General features: G+C 45.4%; 3 non-coding genes across 3 annotated transcripts; 1 reads left to right on the top strand and 2 right to left on the bottom strand.

The window, feature by feature from the left end:
• Positions 1 to 4867: 4867 nt before the first annotated feature.
• Positions 4868 to 4939, top strand: TRNAT-UGU (transfer RNA threonine (anticodon UGU)). The gene has a single exon. It is a non-coding gene; the product is annotated as a tRNA-Thr (tRNA).
• Positions 4940 to 8927: 3988 nt separating this feature from the next.
• TRNAT-UGU (transfer RNA threonine (anticodon UGU)) lies at positions 8928 to 8999 on the bottom strand. Its single transcript has one exon. It is a non-coding gene; the product is annotated as a tRNA-Thr (tRNA).
• A 1035-nt stretch (positions 9000 to 10034) lies between these two features.
• Positions 10035 to 10106, bottom strand: TRNAT-UGU (transfer RNA threonine (anticodon UGU)). Its single transcript has one exon. It is a non-coding gene; the product is annotated as a tRNA-Thr (tRNA).
• Between the last annotated feature and the right edge of the window lie 4528 nt (positions 10107 to 14634).

Here is a 14634-nt window from a genome sequence, read left to right as displayed (position 1 = left end):
ATGTATGGCTCCAGGGAGACATATATGTCAGGAAAGTCAGTGAATTTGTTTTCCTACCAGATATAAGGTGGACGGTGAGCTGCCCTGCACTGTACCAAGACGTTTCCCTACGTTCACCTGAAAGAAGTGTTTATAAAAACCCTTAACCCAGTGTTTATTAAAATTAGGCACATTGCTTTTCCAGCTTGATAATCTGAATTTAAAGTTCCTCGAAGTGACTGCTATATCTTAAAATTTTCCAGTTCTGCAAGTGCAGTAAGTGCCCAATTTTTTGTGTCTAAGCCTCAAGTGATTCAAGTCCCAATTAAGTGTAGTGTTTACCACCTGCTTCCATTATTTACATTATTGACTGTGCAGTGCTTATTTTACTTTGTGGAACATTTATTCTTATTTTTGAACATTGTGTTTTTGAACATTAATTTTGAACATTGGTGTTTATTTTTTTTTTGTATGGTGCAATAGATATGTGAGGTGTCTGGCCCAACATTTAAGGCTTTTTACCAGGCTTGCTCCGTTATCTGACTTGTGTACAAGTTTCTCTGGGTTCTAACCTGCCTGTAGGCACACATTCGGCACAATATATCTGAGCTTTAGTTTTCGACACCAGCACCGTGGCTTTAATCAAGATAAACTCTGCTTCGGCGGCTGAGCTGATGTTACTACCTGGCTTTGGAGACACATTGGCCGCTTGAATTATCAAGTTTCGGCGTGTCCGCATGATTACAGAGGACAACATTTACGATATCAACTGCCCTCGGACCACGCCCGATTTGTTGGCTGCTATATCTTTTGAGATGGATCCGTCCCTACAGGGTTCCAGGCCCTCAGGTCTGCAGAAGGGAAGCCGCTCACCATCTTTGTCCAGCGAAACAAGTGCCCACAATCCCTCTGGGGGTGCTGCCAGCGGCAGACGGCCCGGACACCGGCTGCAGTCACCAGCCTACTCCAGGGCTGGTGGTCTACAAGGTGCTCGGCAGGGGCGTGCTCACCACCATCGATCGGCTCGATTAAGGAGACGGCCAGCTCGACACTCATCAACAAGCTCTCGAACTTCCGATTCGGTTGCTTCCCCATCCCACAGGAGGCGGGCAGGTTATCGCCAACGGAAATTGACCTTCCGCACACTACCTTGGGCGTTGGATTATGACGGGAAGTCAGATTGGGCCACCTTCTACTGCCATTTCATATCCTATGCATCGGAAAAGGACTGGAGCGGGCCTACGTCATTGACGCAGTTAGGGTGGTGCCTCAAGGGTAAGGCGAGTGATTTTTACAACCTCTTACTGGATAGAGAGCCGTCCATCGATTATAATCGCATGATGCATAAGCTGATGAAGCGGTTTGGAGACAGGGAAGTTCTGGATGTTGCCATGATGAAGTTTACCCAGGCTCAGCAGGAGCCCGAGGAGGACATCGCTGATTGGGCAGATAGGGTCCATCACCTGGCTCATCGAGCCTACAAACACATACCACGGTGGGAAGTGGAACAAATGGCAGTAATGCGATTTGGCCAGGGATTACCGGATAAGAGTCTGGCAGGATACATTTCCAATGTGAGGAACTCATCCATAGAGGTGGCTATTGATCGGGCCCAAACTTTCCAACACAATGCTGTTGCAATCAACAGGTCCTCAGGTTCTTCCAAATATGATTCACATCAAGGCGTGTCCCAGGGCCCAGCAGTGCGAGTAAATGCAGTGGGTAGATATTTCCGCCATGAGCAGCTAACCAGGAGCAATGACCTTGCCAGATCCCCGGGCACCTCACCGGCTATCAGCCATTCGAGCCATGGCATGGGAACTTCCCTGCCACCAAGTGCGGGATCAGGCTCTCTATCTTCCTCGGGCAGGGATGCAAAATGGGAAACTTTGGCAGTAGGTAACTCAGGGGTTAATGCCAAATTGGACCAGGTGTGTGAGAGTTTGAGGTACCTTACAATTGTCCTTATGTCACCACAGTATCGCCGTAGTCCATCCCTTAGACAACCTGTTCAGTGCTACAGGTGAGGGAAAGAGGGTCATTTTGCTCAAGACTGTGAGGAATCCGAAAGGGATGGGGAAGGAGTTCGTCAGCACGGGACACCCCGGGCAACAGGCCACGTGTTTCATTTAAGGACCAGAAATCGTCTTTAAACGCTGCCGGGTCGGCTCATTCGGCCTAAATCCGACCCAGTTCATAACAGGCCAAGGAGGTGCATCGGAGCAAGATGCTGACCAGGTATTGTCTGAAGGCGTGGAAGACATCTTGGCTTACACTGACAGGGGCGGGTCATGGACATTAGCACGCCAGACATGGACAGTCAGCAGAGTTTGGCTGACTGACAGAGTTTGGCTAAGTGGGAACTCATCAAGTGAGGCTCCTTCGGGGATCCAATGCAGGACAGAAGTGGCAATTCGGGACTGTGCCATTACTGAACAGACAGGTCTGGATCAGGAAGCGATGCAAAGCCCTCACAGGAAGTGAGACCAGTTAAGATACAATGGGGAAAGGAGGGTTCAGAAGAAAATAAAAGACGAACTAGCATTTGGTCTGTTCCTGGAAGGCATAGATCCAATGGCTTTTCCTTGGGATCCTGGGGGTGAAAAAAAAACAGAAAAAGGTAGTGTAGTATATGCGGTGTTGAAACAATTTGTGTATAGTGCAAAGATAATACGAGTAATAACTGTAAGTGTGCAAAGATAATACGGGTAATAATTGTAATAGAACCCATTTGTAAAACCAGAAATGTTCTCTTTTGTGGCCTTGTTTGCAACTCCACCCCCTAGTGTGGAGCTGGTGAAGACTTTTTCCAAAAAGACATGTTATATATATTGAAACATTTTCCCTCTAATATACCCATTGTTCTATAGGGACGGGAGGAGTGTGGAGGGAACCACATTCAAAGTGCCCGCCAAAGGAGACATTTCATAGTGTAGACAGGACTGTGCTCTGATTGGTGGACGGCGACCGCGCACAGCCTTCCCGCGCAGGTTGAGAGGGACAAGGCTGAGAGATGAACTGCACGTGACCCAATGCGGACGAAGTCCACCCGGCACTACTTGCACTTAGGATATGTGCCACTAGGATTACTGAAGAGGCTTTGTCTAGCTCTACCCTATCCTTCCTGAGAAGCCTAGACTTGCTTCACCTGCCTTCCCTGATCTACCTTCCCCGACGACTACAGCTCAAGCTGAACTATTACGTTCAGTATTACATCACCCCATTGTCATACCACGTGGCGACTACCTCCACACTACCTACAACATTCTCTGAGGAATTGACAGGTTAGACAAAGATTAACTGTTTAACACAGGTGATACGCGAACAAGGGGACACAGGTGGAAACTGAGAACCCAAATGAGCCACAGAGATGTTAGAAAGAACTTTTTCAGTGTCAGAGTAGTTAACAGGTGGAATGCATTAGGCAGTGATGTGGTGGAGGCTGACTCCATACACAGTTTCAAATGAAGATATGATAGAGCCCAGTAGGGTCAGGAATCTGTTCACCAGTTGATTGACGGTTGAGATTCGGGACCAAAGAGCCAGAGCTCAACCCCTGCAAGCACAACTAGGTGAGTACACACACGTAGTTCCCAATCCGCCTCCTTCCCCATTAAAGTCTGATACAAAAGTTGCAGCAACAGGCAGGAGTAAAAGGCAAAGTGGTCCGGTTGATAAGGGAGTATCTGAGCAACTGGAAACAGCGAATAACTGTGAGGGAGGAGACATCAGAATGGTGAGATGTCACCAGCGGAGTCCCACAGGGCTCTGTACTTGGACTCATCCTGGTTCTATTATATATAAACGATCTTCCAGAGGGTATAGACTCATTCCTCTCAATGTTTGTTGATTATGCTCAAATTACGAGAAGAATCAAGACAGATAAAGATAGGCAGAGGCTACAGGACGACCTAGAGTGATCCATTCCTGGAATGGAGGAATGGTCTAAAATATGGCTAATAAGTTCAGCTCAGGAAAGTGTAAAGTAATGAAATTAGTCGAAGGGAGCAGGAACCTGAATACAAGGTACCATCTGGGAGGTGAAATTCTGCAAGAGTCAAATAGAAAGATCTTGGGGTTCATATTACACTGAACCTGTCCCCAGAGGGCCCTCATCAAAAGGATATCATAAGCGACATAAACTAGATTGGCCAACATGAAAAATGCTTTTAGAAACTTATGTAAGAATTCGTACAGATCTTGTATACCACTTATGTCAGACAAATCCTGGAGTATGCAGCTCCAGTTTGGAGTCCATAGCTATACAAACACAAGACAAAGTTAGAAAAGATTCAAGGTATGCCATCAAACTAGTCCCAGAACTAGAACTAGAGGTATGAGCTATGAGTTGGACCGTGTTGCTCACTTTGTTAGCCAATCATCTTAGCTCATTATGTGGTGACGTCAACCCCCGGAGAGCCTGCAATTGTCTCGTCACACCTTGGATGCGACAATAGCCAAAGGCTGGATCAGGATTTAAGGAAACCGACGCGGACATAAGGAGTCGTCCAGTGCGTCTCCTGTTACGTCACACCAGAGAGGCCCGCGCATCACACACCAACACTATCTCTAAGGAATATTTTTGTATTCACTTCACATAATAAATAAATCTAAGGAACTCCTAAACTATGAATATTGTTCACATTCCGCAGAACCAATTACGTGAGACTTTTTCGACAAATATCCGAGTAGCCTAATGAGATTGATGCAAGCTGATATTTGAACAAGTGGAACACGCTATGCCGGCTTCGTGCAAGGTTCTAGATATCTACCTCGCTATCAAATACAGGTAAGCGCCTCTTGCCTGATGTAACAAGTTAAATTAAGAGGGTCGTCTCATGGTATGTATGGCATGTTAACTTAAGAATATTTCCACCATGCACTATCAGCCTCCTTAGCTCAGGGGTAGAGCACTGGTCTTGTAAACAAGGGGTCGTGAGTTCGAATCTCACAGGGGGCATAAAGTATGGGGTGCACATGTCTCCATTATGCTGTTTTGTTATTGATAGATCAGATAGTCCATTATAAGTAAACAGTATATTAATTAAATCCTATAATAGTTGTATACAAATTCTTTACATTTTACACTAAAAGTATAAGGAAAGTATAAACTTTTAAACCAACTTAGTTTGCTTATAGTATAAATCGTGTTTCTCTTTGCCTGTAAGTAGTTTAAATATTGTACTAAAACACTAGACCTTTGTATGTACAAACTTTACAGGAGAATGGGGTGAAGCTGTGTTTGATTGTAGCCTACACATCTTCAGATAATTAAAATTTTACATTGAAATCTATAATTTTAATGGAAAAAAGATGGTTCTCAGCGTGACTCTGATGTCATGTTGCATAATATGTGAGACAATAACGAGGGGTGATGATATTAAGTTTAATTATGATTGGTTGAGAGCTGAAAATTCAACGAAGCATCAACACCCCCCAAATCCTTTTCCACAGCAGTGTTACATCGCTCCTCGCGGTGTACCTCGCTCGTCAATTGTTATAACTAATCAAAATAGTTCCTTCTATACAAACTGCTGCCACCTTCGGGCAAGGAATGAGGTAAAGTGAAAGACGCTTTTGGGGCCAATATTTGCACTGCGGTGGCAAGTGCAGAAGATAAGGTGTTTGTCAGGGAAAAGTTTTTTTTTTATATTTATTTTTACATGCAGAGCATGCAAATTAAATACAATAAAAATACAGAATACATAAAGGAAAACAATAGACCACCGGCCAGAAGGGCCGACTGCCGAGCACAACAAAACAGCATAGCACAACAAAACACATACACAAGAAAAACATGAAAAATACAGCATACATCAAAACATAAAACAGAATACAATGGCAATCCAGCAATCACAATACAAAACAACACCTCCAAAAAACAAAACATACAACAAGAGGCAACAGGTAAAGCAACAGAAAATCAATACATTAACGCCCCGTAACAAAAGGCGAGGCCAATTACAATAAAAATCAGGCAGAAACACAAGTCACTAAATACCGGCCTGAAGGGCCAACATCAAAAACACAAGAAAACAAAAGAAAAATAAAACACACAGCAAGCACACAGACTACGAAAAGATCTCATACTTGTCCGGCCACTCTTCCGCCGGGAAGCGAATACAGTACGCTTCCCAAAGTAACATAATGTCCTCCGAAACATGGTCACTATTGAGCGTACGAGGATCGGGCATTAACTCTGGCACACCCACAATAAAACACTTAGCCCGACGAATCCAGATGGTAGAAGGGCACCACGGAGCAGGACGCACACGGTCAACAATTTCAAAATGCAACGGATGGTCAGCATCCATCGCCACTCCGGAGGCCAAGATGAGAGGGAGAGGCTCCTTCCCAAGAGGCCGGGCAATGGGCAGCACACTGGGAGCCTCCTCAGCTGCCTCACAGGGCTCCTCGGCAACCACTGAACGTTGCACCTGCCGGGACCCCCCACGCTTGGCATCCTTTTTCAGCACCAGCTTGATGCCTCGGCTCGTACCAGGATCCACACCATCCACGCCCGTAGGAGCAACCACCTCCCACTGCGGAGAACCTTCTGCAGGAGAAAGAACAGGAGGTAAATTAGACGCACAATCATCGTCAACAGCCGACACATGGACATCAGCCACCACCAGCGTCGTAGAGCACGAGGCACCTGGAACCGCCACACCATCTCCCGAAGCTCCACCCGCGTCGTAGTCCTCCATATCAGCCCAAGCAGTAGAAGAGCGCCTAGAACGCTTGGGCACTGGCCGCACATCCTCACAGCCGGAGGCGGACCCAGAACCACGGCCCTCACGAACCGGGCGAACCAACGCCCGTCGCAGTACTTCAGCAGCCTCAACCACATGGGGAACCGGGCCGCACACAACAGGATGCTCCGCAGCACCCCCACCACCCAACACCGCCGGCACACCTGGCGAGGGCGCAGAACCAGGCGCAGCAGCAGGAGTCGAGGAAGACGCAGACGCACTCGGCTGAGGGGCAACAAGCACCGGGGGCATGTCGGGTGACGCAGGAGGGGCCGCATCAGCAGCGACTGGGACCTGCTCCACTTCATCTCCGGAATCCACGCCCTGAGGGAGCGGCGGGAAATCCTCCTCCCGGAATAAGTTAACGGGCGCAGCAGGTGTCTCAGAGCACCCGGCAGCCTGATGCCCCAACTGGCCACACTGGAAACAAGTACGGGGCTGCCGGGCATAGTACACCCGAACGTAGTAGCCCAGCAGCCGGACAGAAGATGGGATATCCGACCGCAGGCGCATACCTAATGTACGGACATTCGTCTGCTTCCCAGCATACTTCCCCGAGGACAGCTTGTTCACCCGCACACTGATGACTGCACCATACCTCCCGAAGAAGCGCCGGAGAAGGTTTTCAGGGAACTCCAGGGGCGCACCGTGCACACTGACATATGTCAGGGCACCACTTCGGTCCGAGATCGTAACGGAGCCGGCGCCATCCGGCAACTGCAATGAACGCCCCTCGTTCCGCCGGAGGAAGTCCCGATACTCCTCCTCCCCCACGAACTTGACAATCACCCGGTGGGCCGTAACAAGCTCAACGCCATACACAGCTTCCACCGGGACACGAAGCATGTCACACATAACTAACTCAACGGCCGGATAACCAGCCTTACACGTGAATTCCAGTCCCACGGAATTTACCCTCAACACAGGAGGAATAGCCAGGCCCCCCATGGCAAAAAAGCCACGTCAGCACGCAGCCAGGCAGGCAACAACACTGGGAGGGCAGTCTTGTCAGGGAAAAGTGATTGATTAAGATTAAACCACCCAAGAAGTGGTACGGGTGATTATTGCCCCCCCCCCCCCGGAAAGGGAAAAGCACTACTAGCCAGCATGATTATATAGCACTTGGAAAGGATATGCTTTTTATAGGTTATTTTCTACCATAGATGTGGCTGTCTAATGCTAACCAGCATATATGAATTTTCTTCTGTCCACCATGGACAGAATGAGTTATGTGTTATGAGATATTGAGCAATCGGCCACAGAAGGCGATTGTAGTGCTTTAACAATGTTAACCAGCATACATACATTTACGTCTATCCTATTTAATACATACATTTACATATATCCTATAGAATTCATACATATACGTCTATCCTATATATTACATAGATTTACGTCTATCCTATATATTACATAGATTTACGTCTATCCTATATATTACATAGATTTACGTCTATCCTATATATTACATCCATTTACGTCTCTCCTATATGATCAGGGGGTTCAAGCTGTGTTCTCGTACATACACTCCAGTTGATTATTAAATACTCAACCATAGAATGTGATTAATGTGCGAATACAAATGTGAAATGCAATTTTCATCTGCTTACACCTATACACACATACATATATACACGCATATATATATTTACGCATACATATATATACACACACATATATATGCACATACATACATATAAACACACATACATATATACGTACATGCAGTTGAACTACTGATCTCCAGAATTCATCCCGGCTGCAGATGCCTAATTCAGCCTTATTTACTACTAGGTGAACAAACGCAATAGATGAAAAAGACGTGCCAACCATAACTGTCCAGCCCGGGAATCGAACCCAGGATCCCCGATGGAGAGAATTGGAAATGTAGACGCGCATGCACGGATGGCAGACATTGGTAAAGCACAAACAGACAAATCAAGAATCTGAGCTGTGCAAATGGATAGCCTGAGATGTATTTTGCGGACTAAATGTGTGGTGCAAAGATCTGGCACGATAAAATTAAATTATAGGCCTCGTGAGTGTATTAAGATGGATCATTTGGAAGGAACGGATGTTATTGTAACTAGGAGTTAGGATGTTATTGTTCAAGTTAGGAGCTGTTATGGAAGGCCAAGAACATGTGTTTGATTTGCTTGTCTGCTTTTAAATTAATGCTTATGCTAAATATTTGTGTGCCCCCTGTGAGAATCGAACTCACGACCCCTGGTTTACAAGACCAGTCCTCTGCTCCTGAGCTAAGGAGGCAGATGTCAGAGCAGCTGTGGCTCATGGTACATCCGTTTCTATACACATGTAAATAAATCTAATGACGTGACTGACAAGGATTATTAATTTACCTTGATATTATGAATACATTCTGATTGTATTTGAGGGTTTGAATGGATATAAAACATACAACTGTATGTCACTGTTTTAGTATAGATCAATGTAGAAATGTAATTAATGAATACCTTCATGCCTACCTATCAGTGACTTCTGTGAAATGAGGATATGCCCTGGGGATATGGCCAAATTGTACTTAAACGTGTCTACAAAGACACTTTTCATATTGTAAATGTCGTATATATCGTTAGATTACGCTTTGATACCTTAGGTAAGGTTAGGTTAGGTAAGTTTTTTTGGGAAGGGGGAGGGGAGGGTTTCGAGGGGAGAGGATAAGGATTAATATTGGTTTCAATTCCAGTAGTCGGGAACAGAAAGACTGTACCTAAGCTTATCGAGATCCCTCTTTCCACGATGAATCATGTGGGGCAGGGGGGGGGCGTTATCAGCTATTTAGGGGGGGGAGAAGCCCAAGTGAAATGCTCTAAGAAATCTCAGCATTTATAGACCCCCAACCCCCTGTGATGTCCATGAAGCCCGGTCTGAAACATTGGTTGTTCCCTCATTTGTTTTGCAATAGTAAATGTTATGAGTGGGTGGAGAGGGAGGGAAGAGGGGTGAGGATGAGGGAGAGGACAATGGGGAAGAGGGAAAGAAAAGAGTTGAACGAGGGCGGAAAGAGGGGAGAAGAAACCAGGGGGCAGTCGGCAAATCCTTCTAGTGAGTGTTTATATAATGTATACTGTGTTTACTCACCTAGTTGTGCTTGCGGGGATTGAGCTTCGGCTCTTTGGTCCCGCCTCTTAACCGTCAATCAACAGGTGTACAGATTCCTGAGCCTACTGGGCTCTATCGTATCTACATTTGAAACTGTGTATGGAGTCAGCCTCCACCGCATCACTGCCTAGTATAATGTTTGTAAACTATGCTTCACGTACTTCAGTCATTAAACACGTATGCCCCCTGTGAGAATCGAACTCACGACCCCTGGTTTACAAGACCAGTGCTCTGCCCCTGAGCTAAGGAGGCAGTTATGACTCCTCCTGGAGGAGAAGGAGCTAAGGAGGCAGCTATGACTATGACTGTACTCACCTTACCTTTTTGTACTCACCTATTTGTGCTTGCGGGGGTTGAGCTCTGGCTCTTTGGTCCCGCCTCTCAACTGTCAGTCAACTGGTGAACAAGTTCCTGAGGCTATTGGGCTGTATCATATCTACACTTGAAACTGTGTATGGAGTCTTTCTCCACCACATCACTTCCTAATGCATTCCATTTGTCACCCACTCTGACACTAAAAAAAAAAATTCTACTATATCTGTGGCGCATTTGGGCACTCTATTTCCACCTGTGACTCCTATAGCGTGTGCCCCTTGTGTTAAAAAGCGTGTCCTTATCTACCCTATCAATTCCTTCGAGAATCTTGAATGTGGTGACTCCCTAACTCTTCTATCTTCCAGCGACGTGAGGTTTAATTCGCGAAGTCTCTCTTCGTAGCTCATACCTCACAGCTCGGGTATTAGTCTGGTGGCAAACCTTTGAACCTTCTCCAGTTTAGTCTTATGCTTGACTAGATATGGAATCCATGCTGGAGCTGCATACTCCAGGATTGGTTTGACATATATGGTATACAAAGTTCTGAATAATTCCTTACACAAGTTTCTAAATGTCGTTCTTATGTTGCCCAATCTCGTATATGCCGCTGATGTTATCCTCTTGATATGTGCTTCAGGGGACAGGTCTGGCGTGATGTCAACTCCAAAATCTTTCTCTCTTTCTGACTCTTGAAGAATTTCATCTCCCAAATGATACCTTATTTCTGGCTTCCTGCTCCCTACACCTATCTTCATTGCATTACATTTACTTGAGTTAAACTCTAACAACCATTTTTTTCACCATTCCTTCAGTTTGTCTAGGTCTTCTTGAAGCCTCAAGCAGTCCTCCTCTGTCTTAATCCTTGTCATAATTTTGGCATCGTCAGCAAACACCCAGAGGAATGAGTCTATACCCTCCGGGAGATCATTTACTTGCATCAGAAACATGATAGGTCCGAGTACAGAGCCTTGTGGGACTCCACTGGTGACTTCATACCAATCTGTGGTCTCACCCCTCACTGTAAGCCTCTTCTTCCTATTGCTTAGGTACTTCCCCATCTACTGGAGTACCTTACCAGTCACTCCTGCCTGTCTCTCTAGCTTATGCACCAGCCTCTTATGGAGTACTGTGTCAAAGATTTTCCGACAGTCCAAAAAAATGTAGTCCGCCCAGCCTCCTCTTTCTTGCTTTATCTTTGTCACCTGGTCATAAAATTCTATTAAGCCAGTAAGGCAATATTTACCCTCCCTGAACCCATGATGGCGATTTGTCATGAAGTCCCTTTTCTCCAGATGTGTCATTAGATTTTTTCTCGTGAACTTCTCCATCACCCTGCATGGAATACAAGTTAATGACACTAGCCTGTAGTTCAGTGCCTCTTGTCTGTTACCCTTTTTGTATATTGGGACCACATTGGCCGTCTTCCATATTTCTGGTAGGTCTACCGTCTCCAGTGATTTACTATACATTATGGAGAATGGCAAGCAATGTGTCTCTGCACACTCTTTCAATAACCATGGTGAAATCCCGTCTGGACCAACAGTCTTTCTCACCTCTAGATCAAACAGGTGTCTCTTGACCTCATCTCTCGTAATTTCGAACCCTTCTAAGGCCGCCTTGTTTACTGCCACCTCTCCTAGCGCAGTGACCTCACCTTGTTCTGTTGTGAAGAACTCTTGTTGAGTTCTTCACACACCTCTTTCTTATTCTCTGTATACCTGTCCAAACCCCTTCTAAGTTTCATTACCTGTTCTTTCGCTGTTGTTTTCCTCTTGATGTGACAGTAGAGTAGCTTTGGTTCGATCTTGGCTTTGCTTTCTATATAATGTTCATAACTTTTATCAGCTTGTCTTCTCACATTAACATACTCATTCCTGGTTCGCTGGTATCTCTCTCTGCTTTCTGGTGTTCTGTTATTTCGGAAGTTCCTCCACGCCCTTTTGTTCAGTTCCTTTCCTTTCATAGGTGCCCTATTAAACCATGGATTCCTTTTTGCTTCTCGGTTTTTCCTTTTGTGCCGTGATAAATCTTTTTACTGCCTCCTGACACTTTTGTGTGACATAGTCCATCATGTTTTGTATAGAATTAGTTCTGAGGTCTATGTCACGTGGTATATCCCTTTGGAAACTTCTCATATCCTCATAATTTTCCTTTCGGTTTGCCAGTCTTTTGTTTCCTAGTTCTTTTTGGGGAGACATAAATCGTAGCTCTACCAGGTACTCAAAGATCAATACACTGTGATCACTCATCCCAAGGGTGTTTCCAACATAACTTCCCTCATATCCCACTCATTTAGGGTATATATCAGATCAAGCATAGCTCGTTCATCCTCTCTTCTCATTCTTGTCAGTCCCTTGATGTGTTGGCTTACAAACTGTCTTGTTGTCACGTCCAGCAGCTTAGTTCTCCATGTATCTGGTCCTCCGTGTGGGTCTCTGTTCTCCCAATCTATCTCCCATGGTTTAAGTCTCCCATGTTAAATAGTCCAGATCCATTCCTGCTAGTGACAGAAGCTGTTCTCTTTATTATGTTAATGGTGGCCATGTTATTTCTATCATATTCATGTCTGGGTCTTCTGTCATTTGGTGGTGGGTTATATATAAGACTACAACTATAATTTTTGTACTCCAGTTGCTATGGTACCTGTTATGCAGTCACCGAAACCTTCACAGCCCTAAATAACTATCTCCTCAAACCCCAACCTTTTCTTACCAGCAGAGTTACACCATCACCTCTTCTTCCTTCTCTCTCTTTCCTTACAACACAGTAGTCCTGTATAAACAAATACAGTAAAAACACTGTATTTGTTATGGTTTTCGTTAGCTTTGTTTCTGTGAGTGCTATTATGTCTGGGTTTTCTTCTAGTATCCATTCTCCAAGTTAATTTGATTTATTTGTTTTATCATTATGTTAGTGTACATTGCCTTGAGGCTCACTTTCTTCTGTCCCTTCTCATGTACCCCCTTCTTGGTGAGCGTTCTGCTGATTGGGGGAAGCTGTTCCCTGGGTGTCAGGATTTCTGAGGTGGATAACAGGGTCTCAGAGGATACAGAGGATGAGGGGTGGAAGGGGGGGTCAAGTGAAGGGGGGGGGACAGGGAGGGTATGGGATGAAGAGGGGACAGGGAGGGTATAGGATGAAGGGGGAGGGAGGACAGTAAGGGAATAGGGGGAGGGGGGACATGGTAGGATTGGGGAAGGGATAGCAGGGGGGGGGGGAATGGGGTGAGGAGGGAGGGAGGGAGAGTTTGCTGAGCATTTGATTGGGGACAGGGAGGGTTCAGGGTATGAAGGGTTTCTATGTAAAGGAGGGGAGGTGGAGTTGCCCTCTCCTCTGGTGTTACTGGATTGCTGATTGTGGCCCTCCTCTCCCCCCCCCCCCTCATCTCTGGGGATGTGTTGGGGACTGTGATTTCCTGGTTTTCTCCTCTCGCCCTGCCCTTCATCCTTGCTTCTGCCGCAATAGCTCTCTCCTACCTCGGCATGTCCCTCTGGAGGAACATTTGGGTGTACTTACCTAGTTGAGATTGCGGGGGTTGAGCTCTGGCTCTTTGGTCCCGCCTCTCAACTGTCCATCAACTAGCGTAACCAGATGGCGAGTGTGTGTGTGTGTGTGTGTGTGTGTGTGTGTGTTTGTGTATGTGTGCACTTACCTAGTTGTGATGGCGGGGATGAGCTCTGGCTCTTTGGTCTCGCCTCTCAACGGTCAATCAGCTGGTGTACAGATTCCTGAGCCTACTGGGCTCTATCATATCTACACTTGAAGCTGTGTAAGGAGTCAGCCTCCACCACATCACTTCCTAATGCATTCCATTTGTCTACTACTCTGACACTGAAAAAATTCTTTTTAACGTCTCTATGGCTCATTTGGGCACTCAATTTGCGCCTGTGTCTCAGTGCCTGTGCCACTTGTGTTAAATAATCAGTCTTTTTCTACCCCTATCAATTCCTCTGAGAATCTGGTATGTGGTGATCATGTCCCCTATAATTTTTCTGTCTTCCAGTGACGTGAGGTTTAATTCCCGTAGTCTCTCCTCGTAGCTCATACTGTAGCAAATATACCAACATTTAATTGTCATTTGTATGCTAAGCACAGCATTTACTATCATTACTAACTTGTAGAAGTATTTGAAATTAATATTTTCCCTACTGAGTATTATTTGCCAAATTCTTACTACTTGGCATGGCGATATTGCGTCAGACAACTCCGCAGAGGTATAAATACTATCTACATATTAGAGAATTAAGTAATATTGTCACTTTCTTTCATCATTTTCTCTAAGAATTATTAACTGACAGTATAGCACCCAGTGATCTGATATTAGCGTGTTATCAGCTAGCGATCACTATCTAACAGTTTATCTGTTATATTAAATTGTCATGGAAAAAACATAAATTTCCCTCCATTTTTCGTCTAATAAGAACCCTGTTCGTATTAATTACTACCTGACGAGAATTTATATAAT

The sequence above is a fragment of the Procambarus clarkii genome, chromosome 28 (genome assembly GCF_040958095.1).
Source record: "Procambarus clarkii isolate CNS0578487 chromosome 28, FALCON_Pclarkii_2.0, whole genome shotgun sequence".
Taxonomy (NCBI): domain Eukaryota; kingdom Metazoa; phylum Arthropoda; class Malacostraca; order Decapoda; family Cambaridae; genus Procambarus; species Procambarus clarkii.
The sequence above is the reverse complement of the archived record's forward strand: the minus strand, read 5'-3'. Positions and strand labels throughout refer to the sequence as shown.